The sequence below is a fragment of the Salvelinus alpinus genome, chromosome 2 (assembly GCF_045679555.1).
Source record: "Salvelinus alpinus chromosome 2, SLU_Salpinus.1, whole genome shotgun sequence".
NCBI lineage: Eukaryota > Metazoa > Chordata > Actinopteri > Salmoniformes > Salmonidae > Salvelinus > Salvelinus alpinus.
This window is the reverse complement of record NC_092087.1, coordinates 86,860,002-86,882,601: the sequence shown is the minus strand read 5'-3', so window position 1 is coordinate 86,882,601 and position 22,600 is coordinate 86,860,002. Positions and strand designations below refer to the sequence as shown.

At 43.2% G+C, this 22,600-nt stretch overlaps 1 pseudogene; it reads left to right on the top strand.

The window, feature by feature from the left end:
- Positions 1 to 14,683: 14,683 nt before the first annotated feature.
- Positions 14,684 to 18,241, top strand: LOC139541452 (piggyBac transposable element-derived protein 4-like; annotated as a pseudogene).
- Positions 18,242 to 22,600: the final 4,359 nt, after the last annotated feature.

Here is a 22,600-nt window from a genome sequence, read left to right as displayed (position 1 = left end):
GTAGGGCTCTAGTCAAAGTAGTGCACTCTATAGCTGGTGAATAACTACATACACACCATCAGGGGCAGCAGGTAGGGCTCTAGTCAAAGTAGTGCACTCTATAGGGAATATGGTGTAATTTGGGATGCAGATATAACACATCATCATCACAGCCTTGAGTGGATGGTGTGTAAATAACATCATAATGGTTTGGTAATATGGAGTGTGTCAGTGGTATCGGCAGGTAGCCTAGTGTTTAAGAGAGTTGGGCCAGTAACTGAAACATTACTGGTTCAAATCCCAGAGCTGGCAAGGTGGACAAATCTGCCATTTTGAGCAAGGCAGTTACCACCAGCTTGAATGATAACTCCTATCCCCAAGCTGTGAGGACAAACAGCAAGTCACACATACCTTTTATATCATCATTATAAGATAGTGTCTGTATTCACCAAGTGTCTCAGAGGAGGATCCAGGATTTGTCTTCCCATTTAGATCATAATTATGTGGCTAGAAACCAAAAAATATATTTCAAGATATCAAGAGTACTTACAGACTGAAGGGGAGAGGTCTTGTACAGTGAGTCAACTGACTGGTAGTGAGTGGGAACTGCTAGTAAGTGTCAGTTCTGTGGTTGATACATATTTATAGTAGTTAAGACACAAGTAGCTGTTGCAGAACTGTCCTTTCCTTCTTCTTTAACCTGATGAGGACAGAGGGCGCTGTTGTCACTTTTGGGGAAAAACGTGCCCAATTTAAACGGCCTCGTACTCAATTCTTGCTCGTACAATATGCATATTATTATTACTATTGGATAGAAAACACTCTCTAGTTTCTAAAACCGTTTGAATTATATCTGTAAGTAAAACAGAACTCATTTTGCAGCAAACTTCAGAAAAATCTGAAATCAAGGCTCTGTTCCAGGGCCTTCCTATCAATTTGCCTGAAATCTATGGATCTACATGCACTGCCTACGCTTCCACTAGATGTCACCAAGCAGTGAGAAGTGGAATGGGGTGTCTAGCTTGATCTGAGGCCGAACAAGAGCTTTTGGAATGACGTGACCAGAATTTTCATTGTCTTGGAAGGTGCGAGAAGGGACTCCAGATTGTGTTCTGAAAAGCTTTCGGTATAGACGTTAGATATCTCCAGCTCTGATTTTATTTGATATATGTGTTAAAAACATCATAAAGTAGTTATTTTAAACCGAGTTATATCAGTTTATTGAACGTTTATTGCGATTTTCGGCATTTTCTTTTCTTTGCGTTATGTGAAGTTAGGCACGTTTGCGCCACAAGGCTAGCTTTGGTTGCTAATTCGACAGGAGAAGAGGACATTCTACAACCAAACAACAATTATTCTGGACAAAGGACAACTTGTACAACATTCTGATGGTAGCTCGTCAAAAGTAGGAACCATTTATGATGTTATTTCGTATTTCTGTCAAATGTTTAGTCATATTTTCCGCCCTGATTTTGGGCGCTGTCTCGCTATAACGTAAGCTGTTTGTTATGGTAAAGTTATTTTAAAAAATCTAACACAGCGGTTGCATTAAGAACTAGTGTATCTTTCATTTGCTGTCCAACATGTATTTTTTAGTAAAGTTTATGATGAGTTATTTGATTAGATTAGGTGAATCTCCAAGATTTCTCTGGACAATTTTGTGCACTTTGACTACTATTCTCATTGTAAAACCTCGATTTGTACCGCTGAATATGCACATTTTCGAACAAACAATATATGTATTGTGTAATATGATGTTATAGGACTGTCATCTGATGAAGTTTGTCAAGGTTAGTGATTAAATGTATATCTTTTGCTGGTTTTTTCGCTATCGCTACCTTTGCGGTGAATGTGTGTGGTTGGCTATTGTAGTAAGCTAATATAATGCTATATTGTGTTTTCGCTTTTAAAACACTTAAAAAATCTGAAATATTGGCTGGATTCACAAGATGTTTGTCTTTCATTTGCTGTACACCATGTATTTTTCATAAATGTTTTATGATGAGTATTTAGGTATTTCACGTTGCTCTCTGTAGTTATTCTAGTTGCTTTGGTGATATTTGTGATTGTAGCTGCAATGTAAAACTATGATTTATACCTGAAATATGCAAATTTTTCGAACACAACATAGATTTATTGTATAACATGTTATAAGACTGTCATCTGATGAAGTTGTTTCTTGGTTAGTGACTAATTCTATCTCTATTTGGGGGTTTTGTGCAAGCTATCTGTGCTGTGAAAGAAATGTCTGTGCTTTTTTGTATTTGGTGGTGAGCTAACATAAATATACGTGGTGTTTTCGCTGTAAAACATTTAAAAAATCGGACATGTTGGCTGGATTCACAAGATGTTTATCCTTCATTTGCTGTATTGGACTTGTTAATGTGTGAAAGTAAAAAATTTCAAAAAAATATTTTTTGAATTTCGCGCGCTGCCTTTTCAGTGGAATGTGGGGGGGATTGCGGAACCCGGGGGCTAGACAGGTTAATCCATCTGTTGTCTCAGATTTTGAAATTATGCTTTACAGCGAAAGCAATACAAGCGTTTGTGTAAGTTTATCGATCGCTCGACAAAACAATAAGTACACCTAGCATCAGGTGACTTGGTCACGAAAATCAGAAAAGCAATCAAATTAATCGTTTACCTTTGATGATCTTCGGATGTTTTCACTCACGAGACTCCCAGTTAGACAACAAATGTTCCTTTTGTTCCATAAAGATATTTTTTATATCCAAATACCTCCGTTAGTTTGGTGCGTTATGCCCAGGAATCCACCGGAAAGAGCGCTCGCGACAAAGCCGACAAAAATCCCAAATGATATCCATAATGTCCACAGAAACATGTCAAACGTTTTTTATAATCCATCTTCAAGGTGTTTATCAAATATCTATTCGATAATATATCAACCGGGGCAGTTGGCTTTTCACTAGGACAGGGAGGAACAATGGCCGCCTTTCTCTGTTATGTAGAACTCACTCTGAGAGCCCCCACCTATCTACTTACGCAATGTGCCCTTTCACGCTCATTCTTCAAAATAAAAGCCTGAAACTATGTCTAAAGGCTGTTGACACCTTAGGGAAGCCATAGAAAAATAAGTCTGATTGATATCCCTTTCAATGGGCAATAGGGATGCAGAGGAACAGAGAGGTTTCAAAAACAGGGTCACTTCCTGATTGGATTTTCCCCAGGTTTTAGCCTGCAATATCAGTTCTGTTTAACTCACAGACAAAATGTTTACAGTTTTGGAAACTTCAGAGTGTTTTCTATCCTTATCTGACACTTATATGCATATTCTAGTTTCGGGGGCTGAGAAATAGGTAGTTTCAAATGGGTACGTTTTTTAGCCAAAAACGCCCCCTAGTCTTAACTTCTTATGGCTGCAAGGGGCAGTATTGAGTAGCCAGTTAAAACGTGCCCATTTCAAACGGCCTCGTACTCAATTCTTGCTCGTACAATATGCATATTATTATTACTATTGGATAGAAAACACTCTCTAGTTTCTAAAACCGTTTGAATTATTTCTCTGAGTGAAACAGAAGTCATTCTGCAGCACACTTCCTGACCAGGAAGTGGAATGTCAGAAATCAATGCTCTGTTCAACTTCCTGCCTATACATGGGCATGATACGTAAGAGTCTACATACACTTCATACACCTTCCCCTGGTTGTCAAGAGGCGGTGAGAGAAAACATTTCGTGTTTATCTTGGTCTGAGGTGGAATTAAAGCTCTTTGTTTGACGTGACCGTCCACTTCCTGTTTCTGGAGCGTGCGAAAGAGGACATGGATTTGCCTTCTGTTTTGCTCTCGTTATGGACGACTAACATCTCCGTCTTAGATTGTATTTGATACATGTGACCATATCATCGTAAGTATGTTTTTTCAATATAGTTTAATCAGATTATTGACATTTTTTCGGGAGTTTTGCCGTGTTCCGTTCTCTGACTTTGTTTACGTTGGAGAGATCCGTGCCACTTGGCAAGTGCGCTTCCTAAATCGAGAGGGAAAATGAAGGTTCTAAATCCAAACACCGACTGTTCTGGACAAAGGACACCTTGTCCAACATTCTGATGAAAGATCAGCAAAAGTAAGAAACATTTTATGATGCTATTTCATATATCTGTCGAACTGTGTACTAGTCGTGGGCGGCCAACGTTTTGGCTACTCTAAGCTATACCGAAGCTGCATAACGTAATGAAGTTATTTTTAGAATTCTAACACTGATTTCATTAATAACTAATGGATCTATCATTTCCTATACAACATGTATTTTTTAGTTATGTTTATGAATAGCTATTTGGTCAGAATATGTGTGTCAGAAAAAGTGTCAGTAAAATATCTGAACGTTGTGGGAAATAGTAGCTACGTTAGCATAATGGGTAACCACTGATTTCAGCTCTAAATATGCACATTTTTGAACAAAACATAAGTGTATGTATAACCTGATGTTATAGGACTGTCATCTGAGGAAGAAAATCAAGGTTAGTCAAAAATTAGATATCTTTTGCCTGTTTGTTACGATCGCTTACTTTTGCTACTGGGAAATTGCTTGTGTTTTTGGCTATTGTGGCTACGCTAATATAACGCTATATTGTGTTTTCGCTGTAAAACACTTGATAAATCGGAAATATTGTCTGGAATCACAAGATGCCTGTCTTTCAATTGCTGTACACTATGTATTTTTCAGAAATGTTTTATGATGAGTAATTAGGTATTTAACGTTGGTGTCTGTAAATATTATGGCTGCTTTCGGTGCAATTTCTGACTGTAGCTGCAATGTAAACTATGATTTATACCTGAAATATGCACATTTTTCTAACAAAACATATGCTATACAATAAATATGTTATCAGACTGTCATCTGATGAAGTTGTTTCTTGGTTAGTGGCTATTTATATCTTTATTTGGTCAAATTTGTGATAGCTACTGATGGAGTAAAAAACTGATGGAGTAAAAAAAGTGGTGTCTTTTGCTAACGTGGTTAGCTAATAGATTTACATATTTTGTCTTCCCTGTAAAACATTTTAAAAATCGGACATGTTTGCTTGATTCACAAGATGTGTACCTTTCATATGCTGTATTGGACTTGTTAATGTGTGAAAGTTAAATATTTAAAAAATATATATTTTGAATTTCGCGCCCTGCACTTTGAGCTGGCTGTTGTCATAAGTGTACCGATGTCGGGCTTGCACGCAAAACAGGTTAAGAAGTTTTAAGGAGAAGTGTATCTAAAGTTCCATGTAAAACACTTGTATTTTCATCAACATTTCTAATGAGTATTTCTGTAAATTGATGTGACTTTCTGCAAAATCCCTAGATGTTTTTGGAACTACTGAACATAACGCGCCAATGTATACTGAGATATTTTAATATAAATATGAACTTTATCGAACAAAACATACATGTATTGTGTAACATGAAGTCCTATGAGTGTCATCTGATAAAGATCATCAAAGGTTAGTGATTAATTCTATTTCTCATTTTTGTGACTCTTTGGCTGGAAAAATGGCTGTGTTTTTCTGTGACTTGGCTCTGACCTAACATAATAATTTGTGGTGCTTTCGCCGTAAAACCTATTTGAAATCGGACACTGTGGTGGGATTAACAAGAAGTGTATCTTTAAAATGGTGTGAAATACTTGTATGTTTGAGAAATGTTAATTAGGGGATTTCTGTTGTTTTGAATTTGGCGCCCTGCACTTCACTGGCTGTTGTCATATCAATCCCGTTAGTGGGATCTCAGCCCAAAGAAGATTTATTAAGTGATAAGAAACGTTGCATCAAGCAGAACTATTTCCTGGACATTGAGACAAAATTGTGTCTTAACTTTGTCATAAAAACTTTTAAAAAATTCACACAAACGTATATTATGTGTATCATGTTACAGGACCATATGAAGTAATACATTCATATTTAGTCTCACAAGTCTGATGATTATTTCAGACAGATAACATTACAAAATAATAGTTATGTAAAATATAGCTGAACCTCCAGGCTGCTGTCACCCCTGACCTTAGAGAGCCTTGTAGACGGCCGTGACAGCTGCCTAATTCAGATATAGAACGTTTTGTCAGAAGTTCTTGTCATCAGATTCCGAGCTGTAACTTAAAAAATATTAGAAAAAAAATAGTTACTTATTAAATATTTACAAGGTTCATTTCTTATTCATCATATATTAAAAGGCAAAACTGACCCTAGATCAGCTCTCCTACTCTGAGTGTGAATACAGTAGTCCTGTGTGACTCAGTTAGTACAGCGTGACTTACGGGTTCTATTCCTGCTGGGACTTCCCATATGAAGGATTTATGCACCCATGACTGTAATGACTGAGTGAATGACTTTGGATAAAAGTGTCTGCTTGATGGTATATGAGGTTTATGGAGTCTGTATCAAAGTCTAGAGAGCTGGATGTTATGGATGTAGAAAGTTAAAACACACAACCTACACATTATAGATGTCAACCCTACTCCCTATCAGTCTGATCCTGAAGGGCCCTCAGATAAATCCACTGTGTCATTCACACGCACGTGCACATGCATGCACACACACACACACACGCACACGCACACGCACACGTACACGTACACGCACATACAAATACAGACACCATCTGTAGTGAAGGTCCATAAGGCCCATGGAGACTGTATCAAAGTCTAGAGAGCTGGTTGTTATGGATGTAGAAATGTTAAAACACACATCCTACACAGTATAGATGTCAACCCTACTACCTATCAGTCTAGTCCTAGAAGACTGACCATCAGGTTCAATGATAGCTCCTATCCCCAAGCTGTGGGGCTAAACAGCAAGTGACTCACTCACACTCACACACCCTCACACACAAGTACAGACACTATCTGTAGGGAAGGCACATAAGGCCCATAGAGTCTGTATCAAAGTCTAGAGAGCTGGTTGTTATGGATGTAGAAAAGTTAACACACCTCCTACACAGTATAGATGTCAACACTTCTCCCTACCCTGGTTAACAGGAAGGTGATGCTGAGTCAGTTCATCTAAACCAACAACACTTACTGGCAGCGCAGAGAAACAGGAAGTATCCTACTGTAAGTGTGAGTTCTGGGGTTGACACATTTTAAAAGTAGCCTAGTCAGGATGTTAAGACATTAACGTGCATAAACAACATGTCAGAAAATAGTTGCATTTGTATATTTGAGGAGTGGGCCTACATTTTATAAAGAGACAAACTATGGCCCATTCCCATCACTCCACATCAGCTGGTACTGAAGGTTCAAGAACAGATGAAAGGGGAGTATCTTTGGTAACAGTGTTCTAGACTAGAGCTCCACCTACTGGCATCTCAACATTACTGCAGGCTCCAGTCCTGATGTCCTTAATCATTTGTGCAGTAAGATGAATAAAATTAATGGATAGTGTTCCATTCATTCCAGCCAATACAATGAGTCCATCCTCCTATATCTCCTCCCACCAGCCTCCTCTGTTGTACAGTACTTTTAGTAGCTTTAGCTAGCAGATAATCCAATGAACATCACCATAGCCTCCTGTATTGACCGTGAAGTCTACTGTAGTAGTATGCTGTCCATAAATGATCCAGTTTAGTCGACTCAACAATCCAAATCAATATACAGTCCTGTGTCCATATATTTTACCTATGGGTGGTCCTGGTAACCAAACCCATAACGTTGCAGGTGCCATGTTCTACCAACTGAGTTACAGAGGAACATGTTCTGTATAGTCTAATGTTTCTAATGTTTCTCATGTTAATACTACTCCTAAACACAACCCTCCATCACTGTGTATCATGTTAATACTACTCCTAAACACAACCCTCCATCACTGTGTATCATGTTAATACTACTCCTAAACACAACCCAACATCACTGTGTCTCATGTTAATACTACTCCTAAACACAACCCTCCATCACTGTGTATCATGTTAATACTACTCCTAAACACAACCCTCCATCACTGTGTCTCATGTTAATACTACTCCTAAACACAACCCACCATCACTGTGTCTCATGTTAATACTACTCCTAAACACAACCCACCATCACTGTGTCTCATGTTAATACTACTCCTAAACACAACCCTCCATCACTGTGTCTCATGTTAATACTACTCCTAAACACAACCCACCATCACTGTGTCTCATGTTAATACTACTCCTAAACTCAACCCACCATCACTGTGTCTCATGTTAATACTACTCCTAAACACAACCCACCATCACTGTGTCTCATGTTAATACTACTCCTAAACACATCCCACCATCACTGTGTCTCATGTTAATACTACTCCTAACCACAACCCACCATCACTGTGTCTCATGTTAATACTACTCCTAAACACATCCCACCATCACTGTGTCTCATGTTAATACTACTCCTAACCACAACCCACCGTCACTGGCTCATGTTAATACTACTCCTAAACACAACCCACCATCACTGTGTCTCATGTTAATACTACTCCTAAACACAACCCACCATCACTGTGTCTCATGTTAATACTACTCCTAAAGCTCTTATGAAGCATCCACCAAATCACTCTCACTCTTACTTTCGGCCATTTTCAAAATGTCTCCACAACAACCTATTGCTCTGAGTCCTTAAAATAGCATGTACAAGTCTTTATGTGAAACCCCAGGTACAATACTGTATCAGATTAATATGCAAAAATATATCTACAGAGTATACTGTACATAACAGAAAACCATACAACATACATTCCAATAGCATCGCCATGTACATAACAGGATACAGAAGTTCATGTTTACAAACAAATTACAAAAGATACATATTTTAAGATATCCTCAAGCATACTTACAGAGTAAAGGGTAGACGTGTTGTAAGTTAACTTACTGTCAGTCTAAATAAATAGACACTGAGTGTGAAGTTTGAGATCTGTGGTTGATAAAACTTTGAATGAGTCAGTGTCCATAGAGTTTAATAGAGGGCGCATTTGTTTCAAATCCTGTTTTAGCATGGCTAAAGCCATTGAATACACCCTTCCAGTTGGTTTGCCAACTATCATTAAACTTATGGAAGTTGAAGAAGTAGACATTAACTGCTTTAACATGGAAAAAGCCCTCAATGGCACTTCCCATTCTGTTACAGAAGCTGTCATGACAAAGATGCATAGATGTACCCTCTATCCAACTCTATGTTAGGGACCAAGAAGCTTATGCAGAGAGGGCTTCCTTCCTCAGTCACACAGACAGCGTTCGAGAGCATCAAAACTGTGATGTATCATGGGTAAATTGGGTAAATTGTGGCTGACTGATCTATAAATAATATTGAGTAGTTTTTATCATGCAAGGTGATTTGTAGATCTCGACTCGCCTATAAAGTCAGCTGCAATGTTGAACACTCCCACATTTACAAAAATTCCATTCAAGTCACGGGACTGATATTAAGATTTCACATAAGAACATTCTCACATCATGTTCAAATCATCTGTAAGTGACTTTGTTGAGCTTCACAACGCATTTTTTAAAACTTTTGATTGATTTCGAAATTATTTGCGAGAAATGCCGCTTATCAGTCACATGACGAATGGGATTTGTGCCACAAATGCTAAAACGTTAGCAAGTGGAAACAGTGCCAGGGGAAAATTAACCAAAGCATGGATTCCTGTCACACCATGTTCATAGACTGCTAAAAGGGTAGGGAAACCAATGTGTCATTTTGTAATTTGGGTGAACCTTCAAGATATGATAACAATATATTAGCAAGAGAATAGAGGTGTAAGGTCTAGATTTGGTTTGGTGCCATAGCTCTTCAGTCCATGTTCTGTGGTGGTTCTCTTCAGTTCATGTTCTGTGATGGTTCTCTTCAGTCCATGTTCTGTGATGGTTCTCTTTAGTCCAGGTTATGTGGTGGTTCTCTTCAGTCTAGGTTTGGTGGTGGTTCTCTTCTCTCCAGGTTCGGGGGTGGTTCTCTTCCCTCCAGGTTCTGTGGTGGTTCTATCAGTCCAGGTTCTGTGATGGTTCTATCAGTCCAGGTTTTGTGATGGTTCTCTTCAGTCCATGTTCTGTGATGGTTCTCTTTAGTCCAGGTTCTGTGGTGGTTCTCTTCAGTCTAGGTTCTGTGGTGGTTCTCTTCTCTCCAGGTTCGGTGGTGGTTCTCTTCCTTCCAGGTTCGGTGGTGGTTCTCTTCAGTCCAGGTTCTGTGGTGGTTCTATCAGTCCAGGTTCTGTGGTGGTTCTATCAGTCCAGGTTCTGTGGTGGTTCTATCAGTCCAGGTTCTGTGGTGGTTCTATCAGTCCAGGTTCTGTGGTGGTTCTATCAGTCCAGGTTCTGTGGTGCTTCTTTCAGTCCAGGTTCTGTGGTGTTTTTCTCCCCTGAATGGTCTGATAAACGGAGGGCTGATCGTCTCTCTGAAGAGATGTGAACGTGTCACTGGGGGAGATTTTCACACTCTGAGAGAGACAGCGACACAGGAAACAGTATGATCACTTTACACACTGCTCTATAGCATTCTCTCTCACTTCTACTTTCTGTGTTCATCTCTCTCCTCTGTCTCTGTCTTTCTCTCACTCACCCACTTACCCACTCACACAAACAAACACAAATACTGTATACATAATAAACACATTAATGAATATGTTATAACATACTTACTGCCAGAGTGTCTGGTCCTCATTTTCAGTGGTGTGTGTGTCCCAGTTAGGGTCAGGATGGACACTCTGTGGACATAGAGCTGTGTCAAGGTAACAGTGAAAATAGTAGAAAGAGTAAAAAAAAGCAGTAACTTATCAACAGGAAGTTTGTTGATATCATGACCATCTGTAGAGCATCTATCCAGACTATCCAAATAAAGTGTGAATAAAAAACAATATCACTGTAAATCCCTTTATCACTTAGTTATCACTCTAATACAGAGATGGAAGAAATCCTATGTTATACAGATGTAAATACAAACCAAGACAATTTTCCTGAAATAAATGGAATTCAACAGTTTAGCTTAATTGAATGTAACTGTACCTATGACAGTCAGAGTGACTCCAGGATCACCACTATATTTCCTTACGGTCTGATCTGTTATAAATCTAAACTTGTAAGTAGCTGAGTCACACTCTCTCAGATCTCTGATCGTCAGGGTGTGACCATTCTTCTTGTTGCTACAGTACATCACATGACCAGTGTAGTCTGGTTCATCACTCAGAGTCACAGGTTTCCCCTCAGCATCATATTTAGTGAACCAGAAGGTTGTTGTGACTGTATAACCTCTGGGATATGTGTAAGAGCAGGACATCTCCACTGTTGACCCCTTCAAGGTACAGATACTCTGAGTGGTGAACATGTATATATGATATCGTCAACTTACATAGTGAAGGGGAAAGATCTTGTACAGTGAGTCAACTTACCGTCGTAGCAGTGCATAGAAACAAGAAGTGTTATTTTAGTGATTGACACATTTAGAAAGTAGCCTAGTCAGGGATTTAAGACAGTCACATGCATCAACAGCATGTCAGAAAGGGATGTACTGGATGTACTGCTAAAGACCACATAGCTATTTACATTTCTTCATTTGAGGAGTGGGCCTACATTTTCTAAAGAGACTAAATGCAGCCCATTTTCAATGTACTCTTTCCTTTCAATACAGATCCACAACAAAGTGTTGACTGTTCTATATGGTTTCTTAATGTGTTTCCTCACATAATGTGACCCATCCCTCCTCATCATCTGCATCAAAGTGTTGACTGTTCTATATGGTTTCTTAATGTGTTTCCTTACATAATGTGACCCATCCCTCCTCATCATCTGCATCAAAGTGCTACTGAAGGTTCCAGTGTTATAGACTAGAGCTCCTCCTACTGGCATCTCATCATTACTGCAGCCTCCTGTCTCTCTTCATATGTCACAATCATGTCCTCATCCACTTGGATCAATAAGAAAATAACAAACTGGTAGTAAGGTACCTAAGGCTGAGATCCCGATTCCCAACCCTTTCCCAAGAGTGCAAGTTCACACTTTCCGTCATGGATTTAAAAGTATGGAATTGGTGTGAACATTGGAGTGTCCATATTTGTTAGCTGAATCCATGCCAGAGGAACAGGCAAAGGTGAAATCTTTGCCATATACACAGTCTATGTTTTTGCCAGGGTTCATGGAAACGGGCGAGGGATTCACTTTTGTGATCGACCGGCTCTAATCGACTTATGTAGCATAATTTGAAATTGTGTTCTTTACATTGGATAAAAGTAGAGACTCAAAGCTACAAAATGGTATATCAAACAGTACAGTTAAGGAATAATGGAAAGTAATTTTGCTTTGAAAGTTGATCAACTTTGGTCTTTGTGTCGCGGTCGTCTTGAGGTGAGAGAGTGGACCAAGGCGCAGCGTGAGAAAAATACATCTTCTTTTATTAGACGAAGATGAACCACGAACTAAACACTTACAAACTAAACAAAACAACAAACAACCGTGAAGCTAATGACGTAAGTGCATACATAAGCATCAAACGTACAACATAGACAATTACCCACATTAACCTAATGCCTATGGCTGCCTTAAATATGTCTCCCAATCAGAGACAATGAATGACAGCTGTCTCTGATTGAGAACCCTTCAGGCAACCATAGACTTACCTAGACAACTACACTAGACACTGCCCCATACACATACAACACCCCTAGACACTACAAAAACACATACATTCCCCATGTCACACCCTGACCTAACTAAAATAATAAAGAAAACAAAGATAACTAAGGCCAGGGCGTGACAGTACCCCCCCCCCCCCCCCCCAAAGATGCGGACTCCGGCCGCAAAACCTGACACAGAAAGGGGAGGGTCCGGGGTGGGCCCCATCATGGCGGCGGCTCGGGTGCGGGACGTGGACCCCACTCCACCAATGTCAGTACCCGCTTTGGTAGCCTCCTCCAAATGGCCACCCTCCAAATTAACCCCACTGGATTAAGGGGCAGCACCGGACTAAGGGGCAACACCGGAATGAGGGGCAGCTCCGGACTGAGGGGCAGCACCGGACTGGATGGCGGATCCTGGCTGGCTGGCTCTGGCGGATCCTGGCTGGCTGGCTCTGGCGGATCCTGGCTGGCTGGCTCTGGCGGATCCTGGCTGGCTTGCTCTGGCGGATCCTGGCTGGCTGGCGGCTCTGGCTGGTCATGGCTGGCTGACGGCTCTGGCTGGTCATGGCTGGCTGACGGCTCTGGCTGGTCATGGCTGGCTGACGGCTCTGGCTGGTCATGGCTGGCTGACGGCTCTGGCTGGTCATGGCCGGCTGACGGCTCTGGCTGGTCATGGCAGGCTGACGGCTTTGAAGGCTCTTTACAGACGGGCAGTTCATGCGGCGCTTGGCAGACGGACAGTTCAGACGGCGTTGGGCAGACGGGCAGTTCAGGCGCCGTTGGGCAGACGGGCAGTTCAGGCGCCGTTGGACAGACGGGCAGTTCAGACGCCGCTGGGCAGACGGGCAGCTCAGGCGCCGCTGGGCAGACGGGCAGCTCAGGCGCCGCTGGGCAGACGGGCAGCTCAGGCGCCGCTGGGCAGACGGCAGACTCTGGCCGGCTGAGACGCACTGTAGGCCTGGTGCGTGGTACCGGAACTGGAGGTACCGGGCTAAGGACACGCACCATCAGGCTAGTGTGGGGAACAACAACAGGGCACACTGGACTCTCAAGGCGTACTATAGGCCTGGTGCGTGGTACCGGAACTGGTGGTACCGGGCTGAGGGCACGCACCACAGGGAGAGTGCGTGGAGGAGGAACAGGGCTCTGGAGACGCACAGAAAGCCTGGTGCGTGGTGTAGGCACTGGTGGTACTGGGCTGGGGCGGGGAGGTGGCGCCGGAAATACCGGACCGTGCAGGCGTACTGGCTCCCTTGAGCACTGAGCCTGCCCAACCTTACCTGGTTGTACGCTCCCCGTAGCCCGACCAGTGCGGGGAGGTGGAATAACCCGCACTGGGCTATGCAGGCGAACCGGGGACACCATGCGTAAGGCTGGTGCCATGTATGCCGGCCCGGGGAGACGCACTGGTGGCCAGATGCGTTGGGCCGGCTTCATGACATCCGGCTCAATACTCAATCTAGCCCAGCAGATACGAGGAGCTGGTATGTACCGCACCGGGCTATGCACACGTACAGGAGACACCATGCGCTCTACTGCGTAACACGGTGTCTGCCCGTACTCCCGCTCTCCACGGTAAGATCGGGAAGTTGGTGCAGGTCTCCTACCTGACTTCGCCACACTACCCTTTAGCCCCCCCCCCCCCCCAATAAATGTTTGGGCGTGACTCACAGGCATCCTACCGCGTCGTCGTGCTGCCTCCATTAGCCGGTATCCCTCCGCACATTGCTCCATCGAATCCCAGGCGGGCTCCGGTACTCTCCTTGGGTCGATCGCCCATCTGTCGATCTCCTCCCAGGTATTATAGCCCAGATCCTTCTCCTGCTTTCGTGCTAGCTCCTCAAAACGCCGCCTCTCTGCTTTCGCTGCCTCCAGCTCAGCTTTGGGGCGGTTATATTCTCCTGGTACTTCGCGGTCCAGAATTTCCTCCCAATTCCTATAGTCCTGTGTTCGCTGTTGCTGCCTTGATTCTCGCTGCTTGGTCCGATTCTGGTGGGTAATTCTGTCACAGTCGTCTTGAGGTGAGAGAGTGGACCAAGGCGCAGTGTGAGAAAAATACATCTTCTTTTATTTGACGAAGATGAACCACGAACTAAACACTTACAAACTAAACAAAACAACAAACAATCGTGAAGCTAATGACGTAAGTGCATACACAAGCATCAAACGTACAACATAGACAATTACCCACATTAACCTAATGCCTATGGCTGCCTTAAATATGTCTCCCAATCAGAGACAATGAATGACAGCTGTCTCTGATTGAGAACCCTTCAGGCAACCATAGACTTACCTAGACAACTACACTAGACACTGCCCCATACACATACAACACCCCTAGACACTACAAAAACACATACATTCCCCATGTCACACCCTGACCTAACTATAATAATAAAGAAAACAAAGATAACTTTGTAAGTCGCTCTGGATAAGAGCGTCTGCTAAATGACTTAAATGTAAATGTAAATAACTAAGGCCAGGGCGTGACACTTTGAATGTTTTGGTACTACTATTGGAGAGCCCTTCTTTGTCTACACCCATTCGACATCGTTCACACCCTCTTAACCCTCCCGTGGTCCTCGGGTCAGGGTGACCCAGGTCCCCTGTGTGGAGGGCTCCCCGCTCTGTGCTCTGTGCTCGTGGGTTAGAGCGACCCAGGCACTGTGTTTCCAGGGCTCCCCGCTCTGTGCTCGGGGGTCAGAGTGACCCAGCCAGCCACTGGCGAGGCGTATGCCGTTGAGTGTAGAGAGTCTGCGAGTGTGGCGAGGTTGCGCATGGCTCCCCGCTCTGTGCTCTGTGCTCTGTGCTCTGTGCTCGGGGGTCAGAGCGACCCAGCCAGCCACTACACAGGTCCAGACATGCTCCGCTGTGTGCTAGAGAGCAGCCAAGTTTTATTGTTGTGCTCTGTGCTCTGTGGGTCAGAGCGACCCAGCCAGCCACTACACAGGTCCAGACATGCTCCGCTGTGTGCTAGAGAGCGCAGCCAAGTGTTATTGTGGCTCGGGTGGGGTGGGTCAACTGCACACGGCTACACACACGCGCGCAACGAGCCTCGTGCATTTTCAGGTCTTGGTGTCCAGCGTAAGCCGGTCGATCGGCCGGCCGTAGAGTGTATACTAATATTGTCAGCGGCACACACACACACACAAAGTGACCGGCGCCCCACCGTGCCAAGTGCGCTCTTCCTCGCCGCTCAGTGGCCCCGATCAGAGGAGCCGAGCGGCCATGCCGCGCAGGTTCTAGAACAGATCTTGTCCAGCGTGGACCGAGAAGACAACTCAGATTCCGAGGAGGAGGAGGAGGAAGAAGTTTCGGAAGACGAAGACGGGGAGGAATACAACCCCGAGCGCCGCAAGGTCGACGAGGCTTCTCCTCCCTCATCTGAGGAAGAGCCCGAGGAAGCCCCCAAGGACGAGCACGAGGGCCAACGCGAGGAAGAGATCTCCTCGGCTCCGGACCAAAGGGAGACGCCGTTGCTGTCGAATGGTCCCCCGTGGCCTACGGCCGCCTCCGCAGGGCCCGCGCGATCTGCCACGCCGGGCCGGACGAGACTCCGGGCACCACGGCCTATGCCGCGAAGCAGGTGCGCGACATTGCGTCCGCCTTCCACCTTTTTGTCACACCGGCGATAGAAAGGATAATTGTGGAAATGACGAACCTGCACGGGGCCAGAAAATACGGCGATGGCTGGCGACCCATGTACGCCACGGACCTGCGCGCCTACGTAGGGCTGCTGATCCTAGCGGGTGTCTACAGGTCCCGAGGCGAGGCCGTGGCCAGCCTGTGGGACGCCGAGAGCGGCAGGACCGTGTTCCGAGCCACCATCCTGCTCAAGGTCTTTAACAGGTACTCGAGGCTGCTGCGATTCGACGACCGCCAGTCGAGACCCGCCAGACTCGCCACGGACAAACTCGCAGCCATCAGAAAGTTCTGGGACCTGTGGGAGGCGCGGCTGCCGGCCCTCTACAACCCAGGGCCTGACGTGACGGTGGACGAGCAACTGGTCCCGTTCAGAGGTACTGTGTGCGTGCGTGCGTGCGTGCGTGCGTGCGTGCGTGTGTGCGTGCGCGTGCGTGCGTGTGTGTGTGGGTGTGTGTGTGTGGTTGTGTGTGTGCGTGTGTGTGTGTGTGTGTCTATAGAGAGGTAGTAGCTGTAGCGGCTGTAGCAGCGGCTGTGGCAGCACTAGCAGCAGTAGCAGCGTGTGTAACACAAAAGGCCGTTGGCCCCAATGAGACAGTAACGAGGATAATCTCTTCTCCCCTTTCCAAAAGGCCGCTGTCCTTTCCGTCAGTACATCCCCAGCAAGCCGGCGAAATACGGCATCAAGTCGTGGGTGGCCTGCGACGCCAAGTCCAGCTACGCTTGGAAGATGCAAGTGTACACCGGCAAGGCGGCCAGCGGAGGCCCCGAGAAGAACCAGGGTTGCGCGTCGTCCTCGATCTGACAACGGGACTGAGCGGTCGCAACGTCACCTGTGACAACTTCTTCACCTCCTATGAACTGGGCCAGCGGCTCCTCGAGAGGAACCTCACCATGGTGGGCACTTTGAGAAAGAACAAGGCCGAGCACCCGCCCGCGCTGCTCGAGTCCAAGGGCAGATAGGTCCTGTCCTCCAGGTTTGCCTTCACGCCCACCGCCACTCTAGTGTCCTACCTGGCAAAGAAAAACAAGAACGTGCTACTTTTGAGCACGCTGCACACAGAGGGCGACATTAGCGATCGCCGCGACAGGAAGCCGGCCCTCATCCTAGACTACAACTGCAACAAGGGCGGCGTGGACAACCTAGACAAGGTGGTCGGCACCTACAGCTGCAGACGGATGACTGCCCGCTGGCCCCTGATCGTCTTCCACAACATCCTCGACGTGTCCTCCTACAACGCCTTTGTCATATGGCGAGAGATCAAGCCTGACTGGATGCCTCACAAGCGGAACAAGTGCAGGGTGTTCCTCGAGCAGCTGGGAAAGGCACTTGTGAAGCCGCTGATCCAAAGAAGGCAGCATCTCCCCCGCACCGAAGCGGCGTCAGCACTTGTCAAAGTCCTACAGAGTGCTACGGCCGTTGCCCCGCTCGCTGCCCCGGCCACCGGGGCAAGTAAGAGGAAGAGGTGTCAGCTCTGCCCACCCAAGAAGGACTCCAATACACACACGGTGTGCTGCAGGTGTAAGAAATACATCTGCAAAGGCTGTTCACACGCATACTGTCACACTTGCGCACATTGGGGCTTTAGCCAGGACGGGACAGGGTGACCCGGAGGACGCGGGGACTAGACACAATACGAGGACGATGGGAGGGTTAAGCTTTAGCCCCACCCATCTCTTTAAGGGTTGTTCCAAGCGTTCTGTACTAACTTGCTAGCTACTTTCAGACATCTAAGTGAGAGAGAACAGCTCACTGAACATTACTCGCCCTAGCAGAGCTGGTTAGCCTGTTATGTTATCTGTTGGTGACTGCAACTGTGCTGTCCTATTGTCCGTTCATAAATTCAGAGCGTTTCATGTTCAGAGCGCACACTGGACACTCTGGCAGATGAGTAGGGTTGATCCGAACGTTCTGACCTCACAACGGCAGTCAAGCACCCAAGCTAACTGGCTAACATTAGCTAGCTTGTTAGCTACTTCCAGACACATAATGAGAGAACACCCCTCTGACCATTTTACTGTCCCTAGCAGAGCTGGTTAGGCTGTTTTCATGTTATCCAGAGCGTTGGTGACTGTAACTGTGCTGCTTGCAACAATTTAATTACGCTTTTTGCTGACATTTACGGACACCGGCCATATTCAAAGGGTGTTGAGCATTCATAAATCCATCAGTTATTCCGCGCTCTGGCACACTAAGAGACTATTTTGTTATGACATGTAGCTAGCTACCTAGGTAAACAATGAACCATAATCCCAACTCATGACTTTACTACCCTGCATGAATCTGCAGGTCGCTAACCAACCAGGTTCAATGTTAACTAGCTAAATTTAGGCTAAAACTAGTGGCTCTGAGATATGAATTAAGATCATACACGTAACGTTAGTTAGCGAGCCAGCCAGCTAACATTAGTTAGCTAGCCAACAGGACACTTCAACTTGAAATGAAAAGACTTTATGTCAAAATTAGAAACGTGTAATATCTGAAAATGTAGCTAGCTAGAATCTCTTACCCTTATACATCATGGTTGGACGTGTCTCCTGATGATTTGGTTGCCCTTAGTTTGAAGATGTAATCCGGAGATAGGTGTTTTCTCCATCGCTATTATACAGTACTAGAATTCCACTGATTTCAAAACTCGGTCCTCCAGAAAGTGGAGAGCATACACATAATGTTAGCTAGCGAGCCAGCCATCTAGTGTTAGCTAGCTACTAGTACACTTTAACTTGACATTAGGTTTATGTAGTTTTACTACGCAATAGTAAAACTACATAAAAAACTACAATAAAAAACGCAATAAAAAAATAAAAGCCGCGTTAGACAGGATTACCTAGATTTATTGACCAGCTCAAATAGACAGAAGTCTGCTTATGGCAGACCAATCCAAACTCATCTTTCGGCATGTCCATCCCACTCATTATCTTAGCCAATCATGGCTAGCGGGAAGGTTGCTGACTTTCTCTGGTTAACTTCTTATGGCTGCAGCCCGACGTCGGTACACTTATGACAACAGCCAGCTCAAAGTGCAGGGCGCGAAATTCAAAAGATATTTTTTTAAATATTTAACTTTCACACATTAACAAGTCCAATACAGCATATGAAAGGTACACATCTTGTGAATCCAGCCAACATGTCTGATTTTTAAAATGTTTTACAGGGAAGACACAATATGTAAATCTATTAGCTAACCACGTTAGCAAAAGACACCACTTTTTTTACTCCATCAGTTTTTTACTCCATCAGTAGCTATCACAAATTTGACCAAATAAAGATATAAATAGCCACTAACCAAGAAACAACTTCATCAGATGACAGTCTGATAACATATTTATTGTATAGCATATGTTTTGTTAGAAAATGTTGCATATTTCAGGTATAAATCATAGTTTACATTGCAGCTACAGTCAGAAATTGCACCGAAAGCAGCCATAATAATTACAGGCACCAACGTCAAATATCTAATTACTCATCATAAAACATTTCTGAAAAAATACATAGTGTACAGCAAATGAAAGACAGGCATCTTGTGATTCCAGCCAATATTTCCGATTTATTAAGTGTTTTACAGCGGAAAAAAAATGTAGCGTTATATTAGCTTAGCACAATAGCCAGAAACACTTGGGCGCCGGCGACTACGACAGATATATGAAATAACATCATAAAATGGGTCTTACTTTTGCTGATCTTTCATCAGAATGTTGGACAAGGTGTCCTTTGTCCAGAACAGTCGTTGTTTGGATTCAGAACGGCAACTTTCCCTCTTCATTTAGCAAGCGCGCTACCCGGGTGGCACGACACTCTCCATGTCAACAAACGGAAGAGAACGGAACACGGCAAAACTCCCGAAAAAATTTCAATAATCTGATGAAACTATATTGAAAAAACATACTTTACGATGATATGGTGACATGTATCAAATAAAATCAAAGCCGGAGATTGTAGTCGCCTATTACGGCAGCTAAACAAAAGGCAACCCCACTGTCCAGCTCGCGCTCTTCAGAGTACCGAAAATGGTGGACACGTCATTCCAAGATGATGTGTTCCATCTCAGACCAAGATAATCACCTCATTTTTTCTCTCACAGCCTCTTGACACCCAGAGGAAGGTGTATGACGTGCATGTATACTAATAGGTTTTGTGCCCATTTATAGGCAGGAAGAAGAACAGAGCATCGATTTCAGACATTCCACTTCCTGGTCAGGAAGTGTGCTGCAGAATGAGTTCTGTTTCACTCAGAGAAATAATTCAAACGGTTTTAGAAACTAGATAGTGTTTTCTATCCAATAATAATAATAATATGCATATTGTACGAGCAAGAATTGAGTACGAGGCCGTTTGAAATGGACACCTTTTATCTGGCTACTCAATACTGCCCCTTGCAGCCCAAACAGGTTAAACCAACTAGGCTCGTAATTTAACAATTTTATTTGTATTTACAGATGGAATACAAGTTTGTTATTAAGGCACATGAAAGTTCACATGTTCAAGAAGGCATTTTTGCCAGAAAATTTATTTTGATTTTAAAAAAAGTTTACGTTGAAATGGCTGTGAAGTAGTGACCTGCGACATACGACTAGTTTCCTGAAACGGGTCACATTTTCTCAAAATGTCTTTCATCAATGTTGCTTTTTTCCAGGATTGACACTTGACTAGCGAATTCAGACAATCCAATCTGAGATCGAAACATGTAAATCTACGATGCTCACAAGGTCTATTTTTGATAATGGCCAATCAAGAAAGAAGTGGGCAGAGTCAGGGAAAACCAGCGGAGGATTTTAATTGAACGTTTATTTAACTACGCAAGTCAGTTAAGAACAAATTCTTATTTACAATGACAGCCTACTGGGTTAACTGCCTTGTTCAGGGGCAGAATGACAGATTTTTACCTTGTCAGCTTGGGGATTTGATCCAGCAACCTTTCAGTTACAGGCCCAACATTCACTAGGCTACTTGCCACCCCAAACTTGATTCAAACAGAAGATGGCAGTAGATAAAGATACCAATGAATTTACACAAAATTGAAGGTAAAATAATATTGTAAAATAAATAGTAAACCATCCATGTAAAAATACTGTGTTATTAAGAGTTGACGTGGGAGTGGCTTATGAATTTAGTGAACTAGCTATCTCAGCCAGCTTGTTAGCTACATAAAGCAGACATTATTCAGCGATACCGAAAGTCTGAACGGCCATTTTGTGTTTGTGTGAAAGAGGTGTCTTCAGCTGACTGATCTACAGAGTATTTAACCAAATACATCTTTTTTTAAACCAGCCATGCATACAGGTCTATCGGTCTGCCTTGGTTTATTGAGTCATATTGTGTCTGTATTTGAAAAAATGACAATAAATAATATTTAATGTAACTGGTTGTGTGTCTAGGTGCTGGACATTACTCGTTCTGAAAGTGTCTGTATATATTTTGTACAGACATGATGATTATGAAGGTGAATAAACCACTATTGATCTACAAACGAATGTAAATGTATTATTTGTAGTTACTGTATGTACTGTACAAGTTTATGTGATTTTAAAAGCTTTTAATTTTCTCTCCACTGAAAATACTGTCATAACAAGGTAAAAACAATGACAATGAAGTTCATGATAGATTTTGTTTACACTTCACACATTAGTAAAAAAACAAAAACGATAAAAGTAATAAGAAATGTTGAATCAAGCAGAACTATTTCCTTAAATTTGAGTCAAAATTGTGCTTTAACTTTGTGATAAAAACAATGAAACAAATATATTTTTCAAAATCTAGCAAATTTATATTAACTGTATATAAATGAATTGAATTTATTTGCGTAACAGACATATGAAACAAATATACTTGCTGTAAAAATGTATAACCTTGTAGCATCATACCCAAGAACACTCAAGGCTCTCTGACAATGGCGCATCAACCAAGGTCTGAATACTTATGTAAATGTCAATTTCAGTTGTTTAGTTTTTTTGCAAAAAAAACCTTTATGTCAAAGTTCTTGTAATCAGATTCAGTTTCCTGTAATGTAAAAAATATTTACAATTTTAGTTTACAAATGTAATTTTAAAAAGAGTTTACTTAAAAAAATATTAAACTATTTAACATAACAAATATTTCAGAACATTTACTGGGTCCTTCTCTTATTCATCATTGTTTAAAAGGCTAAACTGACCCTAGATCAGCAATCCTACTCAAAGTAAATGACATTGGATAAAAGTGCCTGCTAGATGGCATATATTATTATATACTATTATAAACCAGGTAGTTTGGGTCCTGGATGCTGATTGGTTGAAACAGCATTTTGCTGTATGTACTGTATATCAGACAATATACCACGAGTATGACGCAAAAATACTTGTTAACTTTTCTGTTGATGTTGGTAACCAGCTTATAATAGCAAGAAGGCACCTCAGGGGTTTGTGGAATATGGTCA